This window comes from Canis aureus, chromosome 26, assembly GCF_053574225.1.
Source record: "Canis aureus isolate CA01 chromosome 26, VMU_Caureus_v.1.0, whole genome shotgun sequence".
Classification (NCBI taxonomy): domain Eukaryota; kingdom Metazoa; phylum Chordata; class Mammalia; order Carnivora; family Canidae; genus Canis; species Canis aureus.
Window position 1 is genome coordinate 38,433,067 of NC_135636.1, and position 9,739 is coordinate 38,442,805.

Here is a 9,739-nt window from a genome sequence, read left to right on the forward strand (position 1 = left end):
CACATCACTGTCCAATGGAGCAAGCATCCCCCTGTCATTAGAGTAGGCATTACTGCCCCCAAGGTGGGCACTCTGAGCTTCCAGAATGATCCTTCCTTCTGCTGTGTCTGTATCCTCTTACTCCATACTCTAGCCTATTTTGTCTGCCTGGCAGTTTATACTTGGCTATAGTACTCATATATTGGATGTCTGGTAATGCAAGGCAGGCTTTCCAGCCCATGCTGTCCCCCTAGTATGTATTTGAATTTCTACCATAAGTATCTTGAAGGTCAAAAAAAAAAAAAGTATCTTGAAGGTCATTTTAGTGATGTAACTTTCCGTGGATGAGGAGATTATAAAGTCCCTACAATGTGTTCATCTCTGTGCCTCTTTCTGGTCTAGAGAATGAGATATTCTCATTTAGATGAGATGAGTCAGCACCTTACACTTATCAACTACAGAGCCCATGGTAAGGTTCCAGGATTGGATACAGAATAGACTGAGGCCAGGCAAGGGACTAAGGCCTACCAGAACCCTAGTTAGTGTCTTAGAGCTCAGACTCGGGGTCTCAGGGAACCATCCTGCAGGAGTGGGGCTTTGTCTTGATCTTCAGGGATAAGGAGCACTTGGAGTGCTATCCAGTGAAAGTAGCTATTCCTTCTCAACAAAAGTAGTAGAGAGGAATAAAGGGTTAGAGACCCCTAGGGGAAGGACAGGGAAGGAATGTGTTGTTCCCTTGGGTATCCTAGATATTATGGGGAAGGGAAAGCAGTTTCCCGCTATCCTTCTGGGTTCATGGCTAAGACCCCCTGCTACAAGAGACAGATAAGCAGGAGAAAAGGAAACACAAGTCTACTCACAGGGATACAGACAAGGAAAACTGAGTCACTTCCCCAGATGATCCAAGCCATCTCCTTAAATATCATCTGCAGCTAAAGACAAAAGATGTGGAAAGGAAGGGGCAGGTCAGTTATGAGAGGTCACGAGGAAGGCACAGTGAACAATGGTATGGTTGTCATACAGATTTCTCCTACAGGCTCCACTGATAAAAAGAGTTTATAGAGGTTGAAAGTCATCCTCCTCTTTCACTTACAGAGAGAGAGAGAGAGAGAAACCCTTACAAATGGAGATATCCTCATCCATGTAAATGTCACTTATGAAGGGGAGAAAATTTTGCTAAGCCAAGTTATGCCTCTTTGGCACATTGATTATTTGAAGCTGGTGATTTTTAAGAAACACCAGACACAGGTGAAGCTCTGAAAAGTGAATAGAGGTTACTTTTTTTGTAAGAACAAAGATTTTTGTCTAATGCAATCCTGGGTCATTTAGAGGTGGAAGGGAGAGAAGATGTGTTGCCCCAGGTGAGCAGTTGCTTAACTTTGGAGTTTTGACACTCTTTTTTAAAAAGCATCTTCTCCTTATTTCCGTCCCTTTGAACATCTGAAGGCATTTTATTTGGTTCATCTGGGGCATTCCAAAAAGGATGTCACTTTAAGGAGGACAGTTAGTTCCTTGACAATCAGAATGGTACACTTTTTGTCACCTCTTCTATTTCTCTTTCTACCTGGGACAGAAATGGGAACACACTGGCATTAAGAGGGTAGAGTCAAAGAATGCACCCCTAGCTGAAGCCGCTCATCCTAAGCATCCTGTAAGTAGTTGCTTTTCCTTTGTGGGGGCTCAGAAAGGCCTCAGCCTCTGTACCAGTGTTTCTCAGCTCCAGGGCCATATCCAGCAGCACTGGGGACTTCCCTTCACCATCCTCATGGTGGAACTTCAACTCTCCTGGATTACAGAGCCTGTTTCCTGGGTCCTACCCCTCCCTCTTCTTAAAGAACTCATTTTGGTAGCATACACCCCAGAGGGGCTTCCTGAGAGAGTACATGAGAAATAAGTAAAATAGAGACATCTTACGCCTCCATTCTACATTAATACACACTTTGGCTGGTATTTCAGGTTGAATAAGTTCTGACTACATGATGACCTCAACAACAACAACAACAACAACAACAACAACAACAACAACGAGAATAGTGGCTTAAAGAAGACAGGTCAATTTTTGTTCACCTGGAAAATTCAGGTGTTAGGTATCCAAAATGAGTTTAGGGACTTCACAAGACCATGGACCATCCAGGCTCTTGCACCTTTTTCTCCATTCTCCTGACATGAAGTTTCCATTTCCAAGATCATCACCTCATGATTCACAAGGCCTAAGCGAGATATTAAATATCCCCCTCGGCCAAGAATAAAATTCAGACAGAGTTGGTAGGAATGTGATCTGGTGCAGCCACTCTGGAAAACTGTGTGGAGGTTCCTCAAAGAGTTAAAAATAAATCTGCCCTACGACCCAGCAATTGCACTGCTGAGGATTTACCTCCAAAGATACAGATGCAATGAAATGCCGGGATACCTGCACCCCGATGTTTCTAGCAGCAATGTCCACAATAGCCGAACTGTGGAAGGAGCGTTGGTGTCCATCGAAAGAGGAATGGACAAAGAAGATGTGGTTTATGTATACAATGGAATATTACTCAGCCATTAGAAATGACAAATACCCACCATTTGCTTTGACTGGATGGAACTGGAGGGTATTATGCTGAGTGAAATAAGTCAATTGGACGACAAACATTTTATGGTCTCATTCATTTGGGGAATATAAAAAATAGTGAAAGGGAATAAAGGGGAAAGGAGAAAAAATGAGTGGGAAATATCAGTAAGGGAGACAGAATATGAAAGACTCCTAACTCTGGGAAACGAACTAGGGGTGGTGGAAGGGGAGGTGGGTGGGGGGTGGGGGTGACTGGCACTGAGGGGGGCACTTGATGGGATGAGCACTGAGTGTTATTCTGTAGGTTGGCAAATTGAACACCAATAAAAAATAAATTTATTATTAATAAAAATATTTTTAAAATTTAAATTCCATTTAATTAACATATAGTGTATTATTAGTTTCAGAGGTAAATTTTGGTGAGTCATTGATTTTATATAACACCTGGTGCTCATTAAATCAAGTGCCCTCCTTAATGCCCATCACCAGTTACTCTATCCTCCCAACACACCTCCCTCCAGTAACGTTCAGTTTGTTTCCCAGAGTTAGGAGTCTCTCATGGTTTGTCTCACTCTCTAATTTTTCCCACATAGTTCCCCTCCTTTCTTTTATAATCCTTTCACTATTTCTTATATTCCACGTATGAGTGAAACTGTATGATGGTTGTCCATCTCTGATTGACTTATTTCACTCAGCAGGATACCCTCCAGTTCCATCATTCTTTTTTTTCTAGTTAACTATAGTGTAATATTGATTTCAGGAATAGAATTTAGTGATTCATCACTTTCATATAATACCCAGTGCTCATTACAATGAGTGCTCCCTTCAATACCCATCACCCTTTTTAGCTCATCCGCCACCCTCCTAACTCCATCAACCCTCAGTTTGTTCTCTATCCTTAAGAGTCTCAACACCACCTCACATCAGTAAGAATGGCTAAAATTAACAACTCAGGAAACAACAGATGTTGGCGAGGTTGTGGAGAAAGGATACCCTCTTATACTCTTGATAGGAATGAAAGCTGGTGCAGCCACTGTGTAAAACAGTATGGAAGCTCCTCAAAAAGTTAAAATAGAACTATTCTACCACTCAGCAATTTCACTACTAGGTATTTATCCAAAAGTTACAGCAGTAATTCTGTGGGTTACATGCACCCCAATACTTAGAGCAGTAATGTCCACAATAGTCAAACTATGGAAAGAGCTCAGATGTGCATTGACAGAAGGGTGGAATGGATAAAGATATATATAAACAAAACAGATGAACATAGAAGGAAGGGAAGGAAAAATTTAAAAAGACAAAAAGAGAGGGAGACAAACCAAAAGAGCCTCTTAATTTTAGGAAACAAACCGAGGGTTACTGGAGGGTTGTGGAAGAGGGGGTGGGTGAGGAGATGGGGTAACTGGATGATGGGCACTGAGGAGGGCACTTGATGGAATGAGTACTGGGTGTTATACTATATGTTTGCAAAATGAATTCAAATTTAAAAATGTAATAAAAAAGAACATGTATAAACCACCCTCTGTCCACAAAAGCAACCACAGCTAAGTGAATTAAAGGCAGTTTGAGTTCATCACCTACACTCCTTCCACTTCACTGGGGTTTCAAACAGACCTAAATTTAATTTCTAATTCTTACACAAATTAGCTCTATGGAATTGAGCAAATTATTAATTTTTTTAGAGTTTATTTATTTATTCATAGGGACACAGAGGGAGAGAGAGAGGCAGAGACATAGGCAGAGGGAGAAGCAGGCTCCACGCAGGGAGCCCAATCCCGTGTCTCCAGGACCAGGCCCTGGGCCAAAGTCAGCCCTAAACCTCTGAGTCACCCAGGCTGTCCTTGAGCAAATTATTTGATCTGAACTTGACTGTTCTCATCTCTGATAAAACAATAATACAAATTTCATGGAGATGTCAGATGATTACCTGAGATAATGAAGATCAAGATGTACCACAGAATCTGGCATTTATGTGTTTCATAGGTGACAACAGTTGCTGATTACAATTACTAAATCTCCCATATGTAACAGGGATTGAGTATGCAGTCAAGGCCTGAGTATCAGCATCAATAAAACACAAATTAGCCAAAATAAGAAGGAGGAAGACGAGGAGGGGGAGAGGGAGGGGGAGGAGGAGGAAGAAGACAGAAAAAGAAAGAGAGAAAGAAAGAAAGAAAGAAAGAAAGAAAGAAAGAAGAAAGAAAGAAAAGAAAAAAGAAAAGAAAAGAAAAGAAAAAAGAAAAGAGAAGAAAAGAAGGGGGCGGGGCAAGATGGTGGAGGAGTAGGGTCCCCAAGTCACTTGTACCCACCAACTTACCTAGATAACTTTCAAATCATCCTGAAAACCTATGAATTCGACCTGAGATTTAAAGAGAGAACAGCTGGAACGCTAAAGAGAGAAGAGTTTGTGCTTCTAACAAGGTAGGAAGACAGAAAAAAAAAATAAAAATAAAAAATAATCAAGTGGGGGAGGGCCCCGTGAAGAGCCGGGCTAGGGCCAGGCAGCAAAAGCCTCCAGACAGGAAAGCCCAGTCCCGGAGAAGCAAGAACTTTAAAAATCCGCACCAGATTCTTCCCAGAAGGAAAGGCATTTAGCAGGGAACTCGGGCAGAATCGCAGGAGGGGCAGTGGAGCCTCCAGGTACCCGAGGTCACTAACAGAGGAAGTGTGCCCAGGGGAAAGCGCACCACACATCTCATACTGAGCTTGGTAAAGGGCTGGAGTGCGCCCAGTGGGGCCTCGGGAGAAGCTCAGGCAGCAGCTCTGAATGGAGGGGGCTGTGCCCTGCTGCCTTCGCGGGCCACCGCCCCGGGAGTGCAATTCCAGCAGCACAGGCCTGGGATCCCAGGGCCCTGGGGGACATAGCCCAGGATCCTGTGTTCCCCCTGGAAAGACAGAGGCAGGGAGGGCACAGGACAGCAAGGATACTCCTGTTGCCCAGTGCCCCCAAGCTGTGCACCCCCTGCCCCCAGGAGCATCCAGGGCACTGCAGACTGGGAGACTGCGGTAGTTACTGTGGGCGCTGACTCCAGGGCTGGAGAGCTGGCCCCGGCCAGTGTTCTCCCTCCTGGTGTCATCCTGTGCATGGAACGGAGCAGGGCCGCCAGGGAACAGGGGCCTCACAGGATAAGCAGCTCCCACTGAGCCCTGCACCTGGCAGGGGGTGGGGCAGCGTCCCCAGGTGCACACACCTGAGAATCAGAACAGCAGGCCCCTCCCCCAAAAGACCAGATGGAAGGACAGGGGAAGAGCAAGTTCTTGACCAGCAGCGCTGGAAAGCTCCAGGGGAAGTTGAGGGATTTACAATATATAGAACCAGAGGATACACTTCCTTGTTTTTTTTTTTCTTTTTTCTTCTTTTTTCCAGTACAACTCGTTTTTAGCCAGTCTGCAGTGAACAAAATGACTAGAAAGAAGAACTCACCACAAAAGAAAGAATCAGAAACAGTACTCTCTCCCACAGAGTTACAGAATTTGGATTACAATTCAGTGTCAGAAAACCAATTCAGAAGCACAATTATAAAGCTACTGGTGGCTCTAGAAAAAAGCATAAAGGATTCAAGAGACTTCATGACAGCAGAATTTAGATCTAATCAGGCTGAAATTAAAAATTCAATTAAATGAGATGCAATCTAAACTGGAGATCCTAAAGACAAGAGGGTTAATGAGGTAGAAGAAACAGTGAGTGACATAGAAGTTGATGGCAAGGAAGGAAGCTGAGGAAAAAAAGAGAAAAACATGAGTAAAGGCTAAGGGAAATAAATGACAGCCTCAGAAGGAAAATTCTACATTTAATTGGGGTTCCAGAGGGCGCCAAGAGGGACAGAGTACCAGAAAGCATATATGAACAAATCATAGCTGAGAACTTCCCTAATTTGGGGATGGGAACAGACATTGATATCCAGGATATAGAGAGATTCCCCCCCCCCAAAATCAATAAAACCACTCAATACCTCGACATTTAATAGTGAAACTTGCAAATTCCAAAGATAAAGAGAAAATTCTTAAAGCAGTAAGAGACAAGAGATCCCTAACTTATATGGGGAGAAATGTTAGATTAACATCAGACCTCTCCACAGAGAACTGGCAGGCCAGAAAGGGCTGGTAGGATATATTCATGGTCCTAAATGAGAAGAACATGCAACCAAGAATACTTTATCCAGCAAGGCTCTCATCCAGAATAGAAGGAGAAATAAAAATCTTCCAAGATAGGCAGAAACTGAAAGAATATGTGACCACCAAACTGGCTCTGCAAGAAATATTAAGGGGGACTCTGTAAAAGAAAGAGGACACCCAAAGAAATAATCCACAAAAACAGGGACTGAATAGGTATCATGATGACACTAAATTCATATCTTTCAATAGTAACTCTGAACATGAATGGGCTTAATGATCCCATCAAAAGACACGGGATTTCAGACTGGACCCATCTATTTGCTGTCTACAAGAGACTCATTTTAGACGTAAGGACACCCACAGCCTGAAAATGAAAGGTTGGAGAACCATTTACCATTCAAATGGTTCTCAAAAGAAAGCAGGGGTAGCAATCCTCATATCAGATAAATTAAAGTTTATCCCAAAGACTGTAGTGAGAGATGAAGAGGGACACTATATCATACTTGAAGGATCTATCCAACAAGAGGACCCAGCAATCATGAATATTTATGCCCCAAATGTGGGAGCTGCCAAGTGTATCAATCAATTAATAACCAAAGTTAAGACATACTTAGATAATACACTTATACTGGGAGACTTCAACATGACGCTTTCTACAAATGACAGATCTTCTAAGCACAACATCTCCAAAGATCAAGAGCTTTCACTGATACACCAGACCTGATGAATAGATATTTACAGAACTTTACGTCCAAATGCAACTGAATACATATTCTTCTCAAGTGCACATGGAACTTTCTCCAGAATAGACCACATACTGGAACACAAATCAGGTCTTAACTTATACCTAAAGATTGGGATCGTCCCCTGAATATTTTCAGACCATGATGCTTTGAAACTAGAACTCAATCACAAGAAGAAATTTGGAAGAAACTCAAACACGTGGAGGTTAAGGACCATCCTGCTAAAAGATGAAAGGGTCAACCAGGAAATTAGAGAAGAATTAAAAAGATTCATGGAAACTAATGAGAATGAAGATACAACTGTTCAAAATTTTGGGACACAGCAAAAGCAGTCCTGAGGGGGAAATACATCGCAATACAAGCATCCCTCCAAAAACTGGAAAAAACTCAAATACACAAGTTAATCTTGCACCTAGACGAACTGGAGAAAGAACAGCAAATAAAATCTACACCCAGCAGAAGAAGAGAGTTAATAGAGATTTGAGCAGAACTCCATGAAATAGAGAACAGAAAAACTGAGGAACAAATCAACAAAATGAGGAGATTGTTCTCTGAAAGAATTAATAAGATAGATAAACCATTAGCCAGCCTTATTAAAAACAAAAGAGAAAAGACTCTAATTAATAAAATCAAGAATGAAAAAGGAGAGATCACAACAAATACCACGGAAATACAAACAATTTTATTTATTTTTATTTTTTATTTTTTGTTTTTTTAAACAATTTTATTTATTTATTTTTATAAATTTATTTTTTATTTTTTTAATAATAAATTTATTTTTTATTGGTGTTCAATTTGCCAACATACAGAATAACACCCAGTGCTCATCCCGTTAAGTGCCCCCCTCAGTGCCCGCCACCCAGGCACCCCCACCCCCCACCCCCCTCCCCTTCCACCACCCCTAGTTCGTTTCCCAGAGTTAGGAGTCTTCAATGTTCTGTCTCCCTTTCTGATATTTCCTACCCATTTCTTCTCCTTTCCCCTCTCTATTCCCTTTCACTATTATTTATATTCCCCAAAAGAATGAGACCATATAATGTTTGTCCTTCTCCAATTGACTTATTTCACTCAGCATAATACCCTCCAGTTCCATCCACGTTGAAGCAAATGGTGGGTATTTGTCATTTCTAATGGCTGAATAATATCCCATTGTATACATAAACCATATCTTCTTTATCCACTCATCTTTCGATGGACACTGAGGCTTCTTCCACAGTTTGGCTATTGTGGACATTGCTGCTAGAAACATCGGGGTGCAGGTGTCCCAGCGTTTCATTGCATCTGTATCTTTGGGTTAAATCCCCAGCAGTGGGTCGTAGGGCAGATCTATTTTTAACTCTTTGAGGAACCTCCACACGGTTTTCCAGAGTGGCTGCACCATTTCACATTCCCACCAACAGTGTAAGAGGGTTCCCTTTTCTCCGCATCCTCTCCAACATTTGTGGTTTCCTGAATTGTTAATTTTCCCCATTCTCACTAGTGTGAGGTGGTATCTCATTGTGGTTTTGATTTGTATTTCCCTGATGGCAATTTTAAAAATAAAACAAAAAAGTCTTTTATGGTTTTCCTTCTAGTACATTCTTCTCTTTATTTCCCTTCCACACATCCACCTGTTTTGTTTAGTAAATTCCACATGAGTGAAATCATGTGGTATTTGTCTGTCTCTGATTTATTTCACTTAGTATCATACATTCTAGCTCCATCCATGTTGCTGCAAATGGCAAGATTTCTTTCTTTTTGATGGCTGAGTAATGTTCCACATCTATATAGCATATCTTTATCCATTCATCAGTCAATGGACATTTGGGCTCTATCCATAGTTTGGCTGTTGTTCATAATACTGCTATAATCATTTGGGGTCCATGTACCCCTTTGAATATGTATTTTTCTATCCTTTGGGTAAATATCTTAGTGCGATTGCAGAATTGTAGGGTAGTTCTTAATTTTTACTTTCCAAGGAACCTCCATACTATAGAGAATGACTATACCAGTTTGCATTCCCACGAACAATGTAAGAGGTTTTCTCTTTCTCCACATCCTTGTCAACGTCCTTTGTTTCCCATGTTGTTCATTTTAGCCATTCTGACAAGTGTGAGGTGGTATCTCACTATCATTTTGATTTATATTTCCCTGATGCCAAGTGATGTTGAGTATCTTTCCACGTGTCCATTAGCCATCTGTATGTCTTCTTTGAAAAAATGCCTGTCCATGTTTTCTGCCCATTTCTTAACTGGATTACTTGGTTTTTGGTTGTTGAGTTTGATAAGTTCTTTATAAAATTTGGATACTAACCCTTTATCAGAGATATCATTTGGAAATATCTTCTCCCATTACTTAGACTTCCTTTTAATTT